The sequence below is a fragment of the Theropithecus gelada genome, chromosome 2, assembly GCF_003255815.1.
Source record: "Theropithecus gelada isolate Dixy chromosome 2, Tgel_1.0, whole genome shotgun sequence".
Classification (NCBI taxonomy): Eukaryota; Metazoa; Chordata; class Mammalia; order Primates; family Cercopithecidae; genus Theropithecus; species Theropithecus gelada.
The window spans coordinates 141,998,597-142,015,965 of record NC_037669.1 but is presented as its reverse complement, the minus strand read 5'-3'; the positions used below and the strand labels follow the sequence as shown (position 1 = coordinate 142,015,965).

At 40.9% G+C, this 17,369-nt stretch overlaps 1 long non-coding RNA gene and 1 pseudogene across 1 annotated transcript; both read left to right on the top strand.

Annotated features, from left to right (window-relative positions):
* The first annotated feature begins 8,075 nt into the window (after window positions 1-8,075).
* LOC112619636 lies at window positions 8,076-9,759 on the top strand. The gene is made up of 3 exons (XR_003118265.1): window positions 8,076-8,159; window positions 8,491-8,554; window positions 9,435-9,759. It is a non-coding gene; the product is annotated as an uncharacterized LOC112619636 (long non-coding RNA).
* Window positions 9,760-11,304: 1,545 nt separating this feature from the next.
* Window positions 11,305-11,443, top strand: LOC112619988 (annotated as a pseudogene).
* Window positions 11,444-17,369: the final 5,926 nt, after the last annotated feature.

Below are 17,369 nucleotides of genomic sequence, written 5' to 3'. Positions count from 1 at the left end.
ATAAAATCCTGTCACTTGAAACAACGTAGATGGAGCTGAAAGTCATTATGTTAAGTGAGATAAGCCAGTCAATAAGCTAAACAGGTGGTTCTTATGGAGGTAGAGCATAGAAAGATTATCAGAGGCTTGGAAGCCTGGGGGTACAGGGGATGAAGAGAGGTTGGTTAATGGGTGAAAAAATACAGTTAGATAGAAGGAATAAGTATTAGTTTTTGATATCACAGCAGGGTGACTATAGTTAACAATAATTTATTGTGTATTTCAAAATAACTAGAAGAGAAGATGTGCAATGTTCCCAACACAAAGAAGTGATAAATATTTGAGGTGATGGATATTCTAAAAACCCTGATTTGATCATTACACAGTATATGCGTGTATCAAAATGTCACATGTAGCCTATGAATATGTACAGTTGTTACATATCAATAACAAATGAATAAAATTTATGATCTTTATTTAGATCTTGATTCAAACAATCTTTTAAAAAAAGATTTATGAGGCAATGGAAAAAATGTAAACACTGGCTGAATATTTGGTGATATCAAGGCAATTATTTTTTAAAATGTAAGAGCTAATGGAGAAAATATGAACACTGAATATTGATATTAAGAGAATTATCTAAGAGATGATAAGATTTTAGATATTTTTAAGAGTTTTAGTCTTTTACATTTACTTAGTAAAATATTAACAAATGAAATAATGTAATGGGGATTTGCTTCAAAATAATCCTTGCCTGGGATAGAAGTAGGTGGGAGAATATATTGGCCATGAGTAGATATATTGAAGCCAGGTGATGAGTACATGGATTTTAAAAAAGTTTTGATGCTGTTACAAATTGATTAAAAAAAAAAGAACAACCTAACTGAAAAATGAGCAAAGGGTATAAATAGGCAATTCAAAAAACATGTATAAAAGTGCTCAACCTAGCTAGCAATGAAAAAACAATGAAAGATCAGTAAGAATGTGGGGAAACAGGTATTCCCTCTGGTACTACCATATTGATGGACAATCTGACAAAAATTTTTCAAAACGTAAAATTTGCATTTTCCTAAACCCAACAGTTTAGCTTCTAGATATCTACATTAGAGAAACTGTCAAATATGTAGACAAAAATATGAGCTTATTGCAGCATTTTTTAGAATAGTGAAACTTTAGAGGCAAACTAAATACCCATCAACGGAGGAGTGGCTCACAAAAAGAAGTAAACAAAACGTGGTGTATTCACACAATGGATCCTTTACAGCAGTTAAAAAGAAACCCTCTGCGGGTCAACGTGGTAAAGAATCCAAGATATTGTTCCGTGGAAAAAGCATGTTGCAGACTAATGTGTTCCGTTTGATCCCATTTCTGTAAAAATAAAACTAAACTAAAACACGTAGAATAAACCCCTCTAAAAATGAGATATTTGTAATATGTATACATAATTTTGTGTGTCTATACATATACCATACACTATGTAATTCTGCTTTGTTTATTTTTCATAAGAATATATTCATACTGCTTGTATAATTTTCTTTTACTTTGTGTTTACTGAATTTTGTAACAAATAAATCATTAGTAATCTGTCCAAGAACAGTTTCCAAAGTGTGGCAGAAGGCCAGCTGTGATGAACCGAGGGCCTTACCTGACCTGAGCAGCCTGGCCCTGTTAGTATACTGGTAACCAGACAAGATTTAAGATATAAAAACCTCAAATATTTAAAAGGATTTTCTCAGAAAAAGTGGGGAGGGTTTCCTCAAATGCTTCTTGTCACCAGATTTTAGGGCCAGAAGGGATTTTAGAGGCCAATTGCTGACTTTTAAGGAAGCTAAAATTGAGGTCCAGATAAGCTAGTTTTCCAAGGCCCCCAGACTATTTGGCATTTTTTTTTTCAAGGTCTCTTGGCCGGGCGCAGTCGCTCACGCCTGTAATCCCAGCACTTTGGGAGGCCGAGGTGGGCAGATCACGAGGTCAGGAGATCGAGACCATCCTGGCCAACACGGTGAAACCCTGTCTCTACTAAAAATACAAAATAAGAAAGAAATTAGCTGGGCATGGTGGTGGACGCCTATAGTCCCAGCTACTTGGGAGGCTGAGGCAGGTGAATGGCATGAACCTGGGACATGGAGCTCGCAGTAAGCCAAGATCATGTCACTGCACTCCAGCCTGGGTGACAGAGCGAGACTCCATCTCAAATAATTAAAATAATAATAAGTAAAAAATTTTTAAAAATGTCCTGCTAAATTCCAAAAGGGACAGCCAGGAGAGTATGTCCGCTAGACCTCTGAAAGTCTGAGAACTATGAAGAAGTAACTAGGGATTTATGTGTTCAAGACAAGCATCTACATGAGAATTCCTGCAAAGTTGCTGACAGCCATGTGTAAGTGACAGGCATCAGCAATCATCCACCACCGGAATCAGGAAAATGAATCATCCCAGGCTTTGTTCTTTGTAGAACAGTGCATTTTCCTCTGGCCTCCACTCTTCTATATCAGGGGATTGTTTCAACTACAGTCACTGGGCTGAAGGACCCACTAAATTTGGCCTGATTCCTGTCTTGGCAGGCTGCCGTGGCAAGGGTGATGGAGAAGTGTTTACAAGTGTCAGATCCCAGGAACATTTTCTTTGTTCTGTCTGACAAAGCCCAGAGTCAGATAGGCAGAGTGGTGAAAAGAGCTCTGGGCAAGCAGTCAGCCAGCCTGGGGTCTGGTCTCGGTTCCATCACGAACCCAGCTGTGTGAGCTTGCGCCAGTCATTTGAGGTTTTCTGAACATGCAAAGTAAATGGGCTAGCTGTGATTCCCTCAGCCCTTGTGTCTGGGAAAATGGTTTTGGAATGAAAGTAGCTTTTGGCCTGAGTACCCATTTTCAGAATATATTCTCTCAAGCAGAGTGAGAAAGAAGTGCAAGGTCATAGCTATGATTGACATAGAACTGAAGCCAGATACTAACAAAGAAAAAGGTCGACACTGACGTGCCATCTCCAGGGAGAACAAATAGATTCATCCTTGAAGCCAACTACTGTGGTGGCTGCCTGGAGTACTGTGTTAAAAAGGATTTGGGCTAAACCTAAGCTCAGAGTTCTGTGATCCATTAATAATGTCTGCTACAGGTAAGGGAGATAGAATAAGGTAAGAGTACACCAGATTTTTGCTACTCCTGCATCCAATTACCACATTTAGGTTCCTATAGCCATGAACCCATGAACCTAATGCAAAGTAGGAAATTGCATGTGATGAGATCTCGATAAAGAAAATTTCAGGAAGTAGGCTCATTTAGGATATAATTAACAAGTAAGAGAGCAACAAATCAGGATGCCTGAATTCTCTTCTATGGACCATCACTGGATAATAATCTTGGACAAACCAAGAACATGTTGGAATCCCTACATTCTGGCTCTGTTATGGCCTGAGGCATGGTAAGGAAGGCACTGAAGGGTCTTTGCAAGTGGGGGTGGTATACGGACAAGCCCTGGTGATCCTGTAGCCACAGAAAGTGCTTCTCATGGGCAGTTTGGTGCAGTTTGGTTTTATTTTAATTAATGCTGTAATTTTATGGGATTTTAAAAACATATGGTGAATTATGTATTTTCCACTGTGACATATTAAAAAGGGCAGCAAAAAGTAATCAAAAGAAAATTACCTGTATTCTTATCATTCAGATCCAACATTTTACACCTTGTATTTCCTGGATACAAAGAGAATTTGATGTAAATGTTTTCCTTCGTAAGTAGTAAATGTACTTTTTTTCTCTCATGTTAGGGGGAAGTAAATCACAAACCAGAACTGGAATACGTAAAAAATTCACAGAAATAATTATTTTTTAATAAAATTAATTTATAACTGCATGTCATTATTACTGAGTGGTGAGCCAGGGCCAGGTTAAGGTACTGCTCCTCAGGCTATCGTCACCTCTAAGTCTGCATATACAATTGAGGCAAACCAGGGTCTTTTTTGAAATAACATGCAAAAATGAGTAAGGACCAGAAAGTAACAGTAAAAATACATAAACTGTTTTTAAAAAATTGGGTTTAACATTGCTATATCATCTATTCAATAAAATAAAATAAAAATCACTTGCAAATGCAAAAGCAAACCATATGATTCCTTTCAAAGTGTAGAGGATGGAGCAGTGTTGTATACTGTACTGGTTAAGCCTAGTGGCTCTCAAGTCAGACTGACTGGAATCCTATTATCAGCTAATGAGGATAATAGTGCTCCCAACCTCATAGGACGGTTGTGAGGAGTAATTGGATTAGCACGTGTGAAGTTCTTTGGATGGTGCCTAGCACATAATAAAAACTCAATAAATCTTGCTATTAAGATACACCCTTTTGAGCCAAACACGATGAAGATCATTACTGCCTCATGGTCTTACCCTCTTCATCCCAAAGTGCCATTTTGACTTCAGTTAGATGAGTCTAACACAAATTCATTTATTTATGTTCAGATATTGCAGGTGATCACTCATGAAAACCCTTTGTGGGAGGTCTTTGGGAGTGGAGAAACCTGAGGCTCTGGGACTTGAAAATCATTTGTCCAATATTATGGAGCTCAAGAGTGGAGAGATCTGAATCTATCGTGTTCCTCCTTGCTCCCTCCGTTTTGTCCCTTTCTTCTCCTTTCTCAGCATCACTGAGGTGCACCCAATCTGCCTTTGCCCATGCTGTTCCTGGGGTGACCCCTGCTCCCCGCTGCTCATCTAAACCCTTGTGTGGTATAAGTGCAATAGGAAAGGAGAGAAAGGAGCAACCAGCACAGGCTGAAATCATGAAGAAATAAAAGGAGGTGTAAGCTGGACCTTGGAGGATGTGTGGGATGTAGGATTTGGCTAAGTGTAAAGTGGAGAAATTGGGCCTGGACTTGAAGAGGAATGGGAAGAGTTGATGGATGCCGGCAGTGACCAAAATAGGCCATTGATCTGTAGAAGGTGGGGTGTTAACTTGGCTACACAAGTCTAGGTCTTATTATGGAAAAACAAATGATGTACCTACCCTCAAGGAATAATCTAACTGGGGACTTAGAAACAAAAAAATAATAATAATTTCTCTTTAATAATTCCTCATGCCCAGGCACAATACTGGGAACAGCACAGTTTCCAAAATTCAATACCAGACTGATTGGCTGCCATTCTTCTTTACTCAGTTGAGAGACTCCAAACCTTTCCATCTGCTGGCTCCTTCTTTGTACACTAAGTCCACATTTTCCATTTGCCTTCAAACGGTTTAACATTTTTGCTGCATTACTGAGGCCATTTTAATTTATCACTTTGTTTTAAAGCACTGCACCATCCAAAAATAGCACAAAATTACTCATTCTATTCAAGGGTAGATGGTACTGCAGCCTTATATGAGACATGTAATCTGTCACTGATTGGGCCAGTGTGAACACAGGCCTGGTTTTCTGAGTTCTAACAGTCCCGGATGGGAGCTGCTTGTTTTTTTGAAGCAAGTTTTAAGCTTTTTTTTTTTTTTGCCACCAGAGCCACTGAAGAATGCCTGACCAGCCACAGAGAGAAGCTATGCAGCTGGGTTCTGAATTCCTTCCTTGTCTAGAGATCCAGGCAGGCTGAAATATTTTAGAAAGAGTTGACTTACCAAATTTTCTTTCTCCTGGTTTTCCACAATGTCATTTCATGTACCTATTTTTAAAATGTTTAGTTTTACATTGGATTTTGTGTTTTAAGCCTATAAAAAACCTAGTTTAGGATTTCACTGGAACCTGGCAGAATAATTTAAAGGGAGAATTTCTTGAGAAATGGAAATCAGTACTGGTTTTTCCGAAAGTTTTGTTGGGATTATTTGTGATTACTCTTATTTTTAGAGTGAGTGCAGCACCTCCTTCCCCTTGCCTTCTGCCTCCCTTTTGTATGCATAAGACAGCCTCATTCTGGTGGCCTGTGTTGAAAATCACCATAATGGAATATATATGAGGATTAGGCATAGAAATGTCAGGCCTTATTAAATTTCAGTAGTCAGACTCGCTTTTGTGTTTCCCATTACCTCTCCAGTCTTTGAGAGTTTCCAGAGAGGAAGAATTCTCCGTGTCCCATAGGAAATGTACCCCCTCCCCCGGTTTTAGCAGAACCTTGCCTGTTGTCAGTCATTACTGGAAGACTATGATGTTTTCCACTTTCATTGACTTTAAAAAAATTCTATTGCAAAGAAGACCTTTGGGTGATTCATGCAATCAAATTCTGTTAGGGAGGAGAAAGTCTAGCTGTCAGTGGTATTAATAAATGCCCGGTGTAAAACCACAGAATCTGGGCGTTCATTCCCCCTCTCCCCAAGGAGCTCAGTGAGCTTCGGATGCATTACTTTCTTTTATTCATCCTCACAAGGGAACTCGAAGAGGAAGAGGGGGGCCAGCCTTCTTTAAACAATCTTCCTAGAATTTGTAGCTGCTGTAATGTACATGGTACAGTAGTTCCCCTACCGTAATCCACAGTTTTGCTTTATGTGGTTTCAGTTACCTGCAGGACAGTATTATAGGATATTTTGAGAAAGAGAGAGAGACCACATACACATAAATCTTATTTGAGTATATTGTTATAATTGTTCTATTTTATTTTTGTTTACTGCTGCCAATCTCTTACTGTGCCTAGTGTATAAATTAACCTTTATCATAGGTATGTATAGGAAAAAAATACAGTCTGTATAAAGTTCTGTACTATCTGCAGTTTCAGGCATACCCCTGCAGATAATGGGGGCTACTGTATATACACTGTTTTTCACTCTAGGTTCCTCCAACTAAGTAGAAGTGTGGAGACTTGATAAGGTTTAGAAGGAACCTAAAATAGCTATTAAAGGTAGAACCACCAGATCAGTGCAGCTGTCAGGGTTTGAAGGCACCCCTGCTTTTGGAGCTGGCAAAGACCTAAGGAATCCACCGCAAGGAGAGAAGGAGGAGGCATGGACACACACAGGTGATTTAGGAGCCTGAGGATACACCTCACTCCAAGGCAAGCTCTCCCACCCTCTGCCGCCAAGGAGAGTGCTGGCACATCTCTCTGGCAGTCTTCCACCTGAAAGAGCTAATCTGCCAGGCATCGCACACTCATCTTCCTGTGGGCTGCCAGGAAGAATCTAGGTCAGTGGGAGTTTACAGCTGTAGCAGCAGCCAGACCAGTCATGAACTTCGGTGAGTCTACATCTCACCTGGTGGTCAGAGTGACCATGAGCACTCTTAAGAGAAACGGCTCTGATACCAAACCTGTTACTATGCAAAAAGTAAACTCAGACCCTTTGACATCTGTAGTCCCTCTGGAAAATTGGATATCACACACACACACACACACACACACACACACACACACACACACCCCTATCCCCAAGCTCTTATTAGCCCCCAACTCACTTTGCTCATCCACTTTGCAGAAAAGATTTAATGAATCCTTTAAGGCTATGTTGCCTCTCCCAGGGGTATTTGCATAAAAGAGCCAATGAATAAAACCATATTTCATATGGGAAACTGGCAAATCAAGTGGAGGAGGCATTTAAGGCCTAGTAGATCCCTCACCTAGCCATAGATAATACGAGAAGTGTGGTGGATAACTACTGTACCTACTCAACATGCAGGGCATAGGAACAGCATGCAGACTGGCATGGAGCAGAGCTGAATTCTCAGAGGGCTGCCGCCAGCTCAACAGTGAGGGGCTCAGACCCTTCACCTCTGTGGGTGTCAGTGTGCTTCTCTGTAGAATGAAGGGTAGGAAGAAGAACCAGTCCACACCACTCCTTCCACCACCTCCTCTCCTCATCCCTCTTCCTTCTCTTTCACTGTTGGGGCAGCTGTGTGGATATCAGAGTTCAGCTGTACAAGCCAGAGTGGGAGGTTTTGGCTGATTGCCAGTTTTCTTCAGAATTTCTCTACAGGTTGAGTTAGGGAGCAGCAAGCTGGTGGCAAGGGGGGACCAGTGTTTGTTGTGCTTTCCATAAAATGAGATCCATCTCTTCTAAGCCACCCTTTTCTCCAGTACTGACTAGCTGATCTCCAAGATACCTGATAGTCTAGTTTCAGGATTAGCCCTGTGGTCTGATCCACTGGCTACTCCAGATGGACCTGTCTCCAGGCTCTTCTGTGCATTTGGCCTTCCCTCTGGGCAGAAATGCACCAGGGAAAGGACATAACTAAACCGGTTGTATCAGAGCAGCCTGCCTGAGAGAGATCAAGCAGGGCACAGGTAAAAATGTTAATAAAAATTAAAAATAGAACCTGTAGAACAGGTATTGCTCTTTCTCAGTTGGCGAAGGCCTGCTGCCAATATCAGAGTGATCCCTACCAATGTGATGAGTGTGGGGAAGGCCACAGAAAGGACTGGCGAATGCTGGTGTGATGTGTGTTGTTTTAACGTTTCTGAAATCCCATTCTTAGTCTGCACACCTTGTCCAAGGCTCCGATGTTATCCAAGTGATTCATCATTTAATGCTGTTGGCTTCAACATGGATTTAATGGTAATTAAACCAAGTGCACACCATGTGGAGATCTATTCACTTGAAGGTCCTTCAGTTCAGGTCACCAGGTATGCCCCAGGGCTCCTGCCACAGCTGATCCGGTGCTAGGTGCTGAAGATACATGGTGAGTTCCTTCCCTCCCCTCGGGGGCAGGTGTCTGGATGGGTAACTTTAATATGATGTCGGATACAGAGAGGGCCAAAGGAGCATGAAGGAAGGCCCTTGACCTCCCAGGTGGTGAGCTGGAGACCTCAGGGAGATAGAGTGAGGTGCAATTTGCAGGATGAAAGAAGTTACCCAGGTGAGCGGGAGGAAGGGAATGGCATTCCCAGTAGAGGGAGCTCTCTTTTTGTATATTGTGGACAGGAAGGAGGTGGGAGGTGGGAGGTGGGAGGTGGGAAGAAGGTGGTCAGAAGGAAGAAAAGGGATTGCATTCTGTCTCTTTTCTACCCATCTGCACTCTTATTCCTGCAGAAATAGAAAGAGAAAATCCACATCTAGGGATGGTTTTTATCAGCTTAAAGGAGGTAGAATAAATTTGGAGTACTGTTTCTAATAGCAACAAAACAAACAAATCAGAAAACCCAATCCGCAAACAACCTGAATGTCTATCCGTAGGAAAATGCTTAAACAAACCCAGTACATTCATATATATTATGGAATAATATGTAGTTTTAAAAAAAAAAGATAGCTCTATATGTACAGAGAGACATCCAAGAAATATTAGTAAATAAAAAAGCAAGTCATAGGAAAATATATACAGTGTATATGTTCCCATTTATGTAAAGAAATATGTGCATCTTGTGGTGATGTATTTTTGTGCATCTATATACATGCACATATATAAACACATAGGAAAAAAGTCTGAAGATTCTTAACTTCTGGGGAGGGAAGTGGGATTGGAGGATGGCAAAGAAGGACTTTCACTTTCTGCTCAATTCGCTTCCATATTGTTTATATTTTTACCTGAGCATGTATTACTGAGGTAATTTTTTTTTTTTTAGGCGGGGAGAAACAATTGAATAGAAACTCAAAGCTCTTCAAAGGAAACCTATAAAGTCATCTTTGTTTTGTTCATTCTTCTCATGTTTCTGCATTAGGGCATTCTCCTAAATTGGGGAGAAACAAAAATGCCCAGAAGTTAAATTCTGCAACTGTCATCATGCAAAATGCCAAATAAGAGAACAAAAGTAAGTTGGATTCTATATTGTTAGGAAGGGATGGTTAATTTGATTGACTCTCAGGAGCTATTTTTCTAGCATTAAGTAATTCTAGGGAGTCCTTTTGTGATCATCTCTGAGTAAATAAAGAAGTGAAATTGTAATCAAATAAATAATGAATCAACTTTAATTCTCTCATAGAGAATATAAGCTAAATTACAATGTGGATTTAAATTGTAATATGTAAGAAGCACATTATCCCAATGGCAATATTTTCTAAAATGTCTCTTCTTTTTTTTTTTTTTTTTTTGAGACGGACTTTTGCTCTTGTCACCCAGGCTGGCGTGCAGTGGCTCAATCTCAGCTCACTGCAACCTCCACCCAGGTTCAAGTGATTCTCCTGCCTCAGTCTCCCAAGTAGCTGAGATTACAGGCGCCTGCTACCATACCCAGCTAATTTTTGTATTTTGAGTAGAGATGAGGTTTCACCATATCGGCCAGACTGGTCTCAAACTCCTGACCTCAGGTGATCCACCTGCCTAGGCCTCCCAAAGTGCTGGGATTACAGCCATAAGCCACCACACCCAGCCTAAAATGTCCCTTCTTACCTAGCTTCCACCTCCAAGCACACACGCCTCTCAAACATCCGTGATTTTGTTATCTAGTACGAAGCCAACAACAAAGCAGAACATCTAGCACCAACAAATGTTTAGATGATACACTGTTAGAGCAGCTCCCACTGACAACAGATGGGCTTAGGGGTCATTTCGCTCTTTAGCGTCTCCCCTACTGAAGCCTGCAGAAAATTTCTAAGGTTATCTGGTGCTAGTGAGAGCCGAGCTCAACCCCACTAGACCACAGAGTCCCAGATCATATGTCCCAGATTCAACCTCTGGTTCATGTCAGACCTAGCAAGAGTTTGGGGCCACCTTAACTTTTCAACTTGCCAGGGATAGAAAATGTGGATGGCCTTTCCCGCTGTTTATGTGGGTCAGGTCGCTTAACCTGGGTAGTCTCCTATTTCCTCACATCCACAGGGGCGTTCAGTTTCTAGACTAGAGAATATATTTAAACCCCATGTTACCCTTGAGGAAAAAGCTCTAGTAGTAAAGAAGATCCTCTTTTTGAAGAGAAGGGCAAGGCAGTCTCACACCAAAACAAAGCAATTCACATAAGACCCTTTTCTTTTGCCTCAGGAATTCTTTCTTTTTTTTTTTTTTTTTTTTTTTTTGAGATAGAGTCTCGCTCTCTCTCTCAGGCTAGAGTGCAGTGGCACGATCTCAGCTCCCTGCAACCTCCGCCTCCCGGGTTCAAGCGATTCTCCTGCCTCAGCCTCCCAAGTAGCTGGGATTACAGGTGCCACCATGCCCAGCTAATTTTTTTTTTTTTTTTTAGTGGAGATGGGGTTTCACCATGTTGCCTAGGTCAGTTTCGAACTCCTGAGCTCAAGCAATCCACCTGCCTTGGCCACCCAAAGTGTTGGGATTACACTGTGCCCAGCCACCTCAGGAATTCTCTAAGTGGAGAATTAGTGGTAGGAATGTTACACCTGATCGCTCACAGGTCTCCACATTCAAATTTGTCCAAGGCTTATTACTGGGATCCCTGGACATAATCTAAAGGGTTCACAGACTAGTTGGATTGGGGGAGGAATCACTATTTCCACTAACCTCTCTCTGAAATTTATCAAGTTTTCTATTTTAAATAAGGTAACATTGCTTCTCGGTCTTTTGGCTAAGATCAAGCGTAGTATCTGTTTCTATCAGTTAAATATGGTAACAAACTACAGTAGTCTTATTGGTACCTGTGGCTTAGTCACCAATAGAAATCAAGATAATTTCATATAACATTATAGTTACCCCAGATATCTCAAAATATTTGCCCTGATAGCTATTGCAAAATTATGGAAGTTACTTAACTTGCCATTAGATCTTTTTGTATAATATTTAATAAATAAGAACATATAAAAATCTTTATCATAGATTTAAAAAAATATTTTAATAACTGTATTTCAGTATACCCAGATGCATTAGACAGTATACCCAGTGTATTTTCTTTTTATAACCCGATTTTCTTTTACTGTTTTATATAAAGATAGTATTCTGAGCGAGATGCATAAACCTCACCAGTCTGCCAAAGGAATACATGTCCAATAAAGATTAAGAACCTCAACTCTAAGTGAGGTTAGAATGGAGTTTGCAAATGTTGCTCAGGGTCTGTGTCAATGTCACTTTATTTAAACATTCCTGAGATTCAGCCTCCAGCTCACTGAGCTCCTCCTAACCAAATATGTGAAGGAAGAAGCTGCATCTGTATAAACATCATCCAGCTAAAGTGTCAGATTTCCTTCTCTTCTTCACAGTTGTTTGAAGCCAACAGTTAAAGGCATTAGAAGGATCAAATATCCTGTGTGGCTGGAAGAAGAGAAAAGAACTTTGGAATTATAACCCAAGCATTTGGTTTAACTCTGCTACCCTGTTTTCTTTGTTTGAATTAAGTGCAACCAGTAAGAGCTCAAAAAATGAAAGAATAAGTCATAAACCTGTAAGTTACTGGTTTAATTTTCTCAGTAGGGCATTAGGGCATCACCTAATAGCTGCTTAACAGTTTGATAATGAGAGTCATGGCTTCTGATCAGTGCCTAGACATGGCGTGACGAATGCATTTCACTGTGATCTGATCCAGTTACCACTGTGTTGGGAAGGGCTCTGAGGCCATCTCCAAGTCTAAGAAGGGGAAAGGTGCTGTGGTAGATCACTGATGTCTGCTATGGTAAAGGGATGGAGCTGTGTGCATGCCCCATAATTACCCAGAGTTCCAGCCCTAACTGGTGCCAGTGACCACCTTTACTCGAAACCCAGGCAGAAATATATTCCTGGACGTTCCTTCCGTATCTCCACTCTGAGCTGAATAGAAAGGGTAACCTCAGTTCCTGTAACTGTTTTGCCAACTAACTGCATTATATTGATGAACAAGGAGCATGAAACACAAGATATTGTATAAAACTATCTGGGATGCAAAAACATTATAGCACAATTGATGAGAGATAATTTACTAAAAAATTAATAAATTGATCAAAGAAATGGGATTCCTGTGCTTCTTCCTATTTATTAGTATTACAAAGTTTGACCTCATGACTTCTGCTTGGAAATACTCAAACTCCCAAATCCAGTGCTTACTGACTCAGTTTCCCTGGCTGTTTCTTTTGTAGGCCTTTATTGGCTGGGGGCAGGGGGAGGTGGTGTTAATGCTACCTCGAACATACGGAGGACTTTCCAAAACACTGTCTCCTGTGATGCCGCCCAGCAGGCAGGAGAGGCTCCATTGTAATAATTATTTCCATTTTGCAGATAAACAGACTGGGCTCCAGGAATTGACTTTCCCAGAATCCCATTGTCACTTCAGGGCTCTCAAGATGTTGCCTTCCGGAGTTCTGCTTGCTTGTATCAGGTTCTCCTAAAGAAAGAAAGCCATTAAACAAGAAAACAAACCAACATTCTGCAATGGATTAAAAATATACTGTCATTCACCTATTACCTCTTCTACGTTGGCCAGGATGGAGGTGACATTCCTGGTTTTCTTATCTTTCCTCTTGTTTTAGCAGAATTTAAGGAATCTGCTTAACCATTTGTACTTTGTTCTACTGCCAGTCCAATCAATTTCAAAACAATGGATTCCCAAGCCAAGCTTCTAACTACAGCTTACCAGGCATCCTAGTTGGACTGATTTTGCTTTTGTTTTGAGAAATTATGAAATAGGCAAGTTGTCTTACATGTAAGTATTGACCATTTGGGAAAAGCTGTTATTTGCCTTCAGCTAAAATATGCAAGAAAAGGAGATGGATGGGTTTGGGGACTTGCCTTAAACTAAACTAATCAAGATGGTAATTCCTGAGTAATTCATGGTTCCTAGCGTTCTTGTTAGATCAGTGGGTGGGATTCTTGGCCTCGTATTTTGCCCCAGCTGCTAGTCCAATTCTCTGATCTCTGTTCACCCACACCATAGCCCTGGACTCTGGCTGCAAGAGTAGAAACATTCTGTTGTTTCCTCTAATCTTGTAAATTCATTTGTGCATCAACTATGTGCCAGTCATCCTAAAGAAACTTACAGCCAAGTTAAAGACCGACAAGTTAAAGGGCAATTTTATTTTAAAAAAGAACTCTACAGAGCGCATGTTTGTGAACCCTGGTCTTTGGAATTCAGGGGAAATTTTCTAGAGGAAGGGACATTTAAACTAAGGCCTTAAAGAAGAGTAGGAGAAGGAAAGGGGAAGGAGTGAAAGAAGGCATTCGAAGCAGAAGAAAATGTGTGCAAAAGGTAATTAGACAAAAGAGTGAGTTCAAGTTTAGAGCAGAGAATGTAAGGGATGGTATAGAGGTGAGGAGAGGTGGGAAGAATATGGCTGGGAATGTAAACAAGAGCCAAATCATAAACAACCTAACATGTGAACTAACATTTTTGGGCCACATCCTGAGAGCAATAGGTAGTCACTTTGTTATTAATTTGATCACGATTGCTTTGACTGCTCTGTGGAGAATGGACTTAAGAGGAGCAATACTGCAAGCAGGGAGGCCCACTTCAATCCACGGGAAGCTTTCTGGAAGCCTAAAATATAATGGAGAGAGTAGATATGGAGAAAAAGGAATTCCAGAATCACCAGGTCAGCATTCCAGTGTAGCAGGTAATTATTTCTAGGTCCTCTTCATTGGATTATCATTTGATGTTTCTGGTTTTCAGCTGTTTCACTTACCCCTGAGTTGTAGGGACTGAGCATAAATGAGCTCCACTCTTAGAAAGAACAATGGTTGACTAAGCATGGAGAAGGGTTCATTTTAGGTCTCAAGTCCAGTTAACAAGTGCCAAGGTTTGTACATATGTTTCATTATAGACACCAATTCTGATGATCAGGGCTGAGATAGATGTAGGAAGTTTATTTTAGGATGCGCAGGGAAGTAAGGAAGCAGAGGAAGCCATCTTAACACTGGCCAAGCCAAGCTTCATAGAGCACTGAAATGTCTCTAAAGGCATCACAGTAACCCCAGCGACTCAAGAGAAGTCTGGCAGCCAGCATTTCTCTGCCTCTGCTTTTGTGCCAACATCTCAACTACCAACTCCCTTGACACCTCATAGCTTTTACTGCCTCATGGCTTCTGCTTACCACTATGTGTGTGTGCGCTGTTCAGTTTTAGTCTCTACTGTCTCTATTGCTGTAGGAGGGTTTTCCCATACCTTGACACCCTGAGCCCCAACCCAAAGACCTGAAATCATCTTCCCTGATAGCTCAAGGCAGAAAACTCCTCGGGAGAATCGTTATTGGTTTTGTTTAGGTTATTCACCTATCCCTGCTCTAATCACTGAGGCCAGGAGGCTGAGGATACATGTGTAGCTAGCAATTTGGGGATCCCATCTCAACCACATATCATGGGGAGGAGTTCTCCACCAGCAACCTGTGGTGATCCACTAGCAATCTGTAGTGATCCACTAGTAACCTCTGGCAACTTTTCTGAGAAGAAAAAATATTGTCATTGGCAGGCATTTTGGGCTTCATGGCTTGTCCCGAAGGTAACATTTTTCTAAATATAGGTAACTACGTTAACAACTTCAAGTTTTAACTTTCTCTGCTGGAAAATAAGTTTGTCAGAATGTTAGTTTTAAAATAACTCTTACATCTGTGGAACTTTCATAAGACTTTGTGCAGAAAGGAATAAAACAAAGACAATTATTACACGCTATCTTTTTCTCTATCAAGAGTCTTTTAGAAAAACAATGATACCAGTTATGTTCCTTTGGTTGCAAGCAATAGAAATCAACACTGGCAAATCTAAGCAAAGGAGAATATTGAAAGAATCAGTCACTGGAACATCTGTGGTCTATGAAGCAGGAATCATAGAACTGACTGACTTTAAGCAGGAATAGCATGTCAGAGCATACCTTGAGGATGAAAGAGCTCCGGAGGCATACAGGTGGTAGAATTATAAAGAAAAGCAAAAAAATCATCCTCACAACAGTCAGGATAATGGTCACCTTAAGAGTGAAGGCAGAATTAGCTGTATAATTTGTGGGACTCAGAACAAACTTAAAATGCAGGGCCACTTGCTCAAAAATTATAAAAAATTTCAAGAAGGCAACTGCAGACGTTAAACCAAGCACGGGACCCTTCTGAGCATGGAGCCCTGTATGATTGCAGGGTCCAAAACCCTTGAAGCTGTCCCTGAGGGAAGAAGATGGTTTTGACTGGTGAAGAGCATATAGAAGACTTTGGTGGATTAATAAACTGGACAATGCTGCTACATAGGCATTTGCTTTTGGTTATTTGCAAATCTTTCATGTCGCTTTTGCATTTTTGTGTTATATTTCACAATTAAAAAAAAAACTAACTGTATCTTCTGTCCTTGTGTCAACCATACAACATTCAATATTCCAAGGAATCTGAGTGGCAAAGTTTAGGTCAAGTACCCTTGTCCTGGCTGTGCAGAGGATAATACTACTACTAATAACAACAAAAATGAGAAGGCAAACAAGAACAGGATGAAGAAGAAGAACAAGTAGAAGAGCTAATACTAGCAGTTGCCACATGGTTTATGTGTTATTTCTAAATTAACTGATCAAATATACTCATAACAACCATATGAAACAGAAACTTTTCCCTTCAGCTTTTGAAGTGGAAAATGGGTAGTGTACTTCGATTTTTTGACTGCTAAGAGCTCTCGCCATGAGAGGAGACCATGCTCTAACAGGAAGCAGGGCTTACTGGGATTGTGAGTAGTCATGAAATAACAAATGTCTACTACACAGAGGGTCAGAGGACTTCACTACAATCTTCCTTCTTTTTTTTTTTTTTGGAGACAGAGTCTTGCTTTGTTGCCCAGGCTGGAGTACGGTGGCATGATTTCAGCTCACAGCAACCTCTGCCTCCTAGGTTCAAGTGATTCTCTTGCCTCAGCCTCCCGAGTAGCTGGGACTACAGGCATGCACCACCACACCCACCTAATTTCTGTATTTTTGAAATAGAGACGGAGTTTTGCCATGTTGATCAGGCTGGTCTTAAACTCCTGACCTCAAGTGATCCACCCACCTCAGCTTCTGAAAGTGCTGGGATTACAGGCGTGAGCCACCATGCCCCGGCCTATTCCTTCTTATATGTAATAATCATTTGTTGATTTTCAAAGTTTAATGCCGTAAGCTAGGTAATATATAAGAGGGACAAAATTAAACAAGACAGTGACCTCCCAGGTACTATGTCACTTAAAAAAAAAACAAAAACAAAAAACTATGTCACTTAAGAAAAAAAGGGAAAAAGAGGGACTACACCCCTTAAGGAAAGTTCACCTACAAAGAAACAATACATGAAGTGCTTAGTAACTGAAGAAGATGAGTCTAGGACATGTCCAGGGCCATCATGATTACATCACACATCACATTCTCAAGGTAGCTTCAGTCCCTGCAAAGATAGACTCAGAAAACTAAACTCACAGTAATTCTGCCCTCAGATTTAACCTGGCCACAGCCGTCATCACTTATTTGCCAAACTGGAACAGCTGAGGAGCACGACTACACACAGACATTAGATTCACAGATATGCAAGGCTGCCAAATGGGGACTCATGAAGAGGCAGAAATCTGGAAATCCCATTAGCGACAGATGCAGCGCAGCATGCGTGTCTGGGGAGGCACTGGCCCCAGCCCTTGGGGAAAGGCAGATCCATCTTAGACCATGACAGCCACTCCAAACCAACCTGAGGCCAGCGTGAGGGTGAGACGTGGTGCAAAGCAGGGGTGG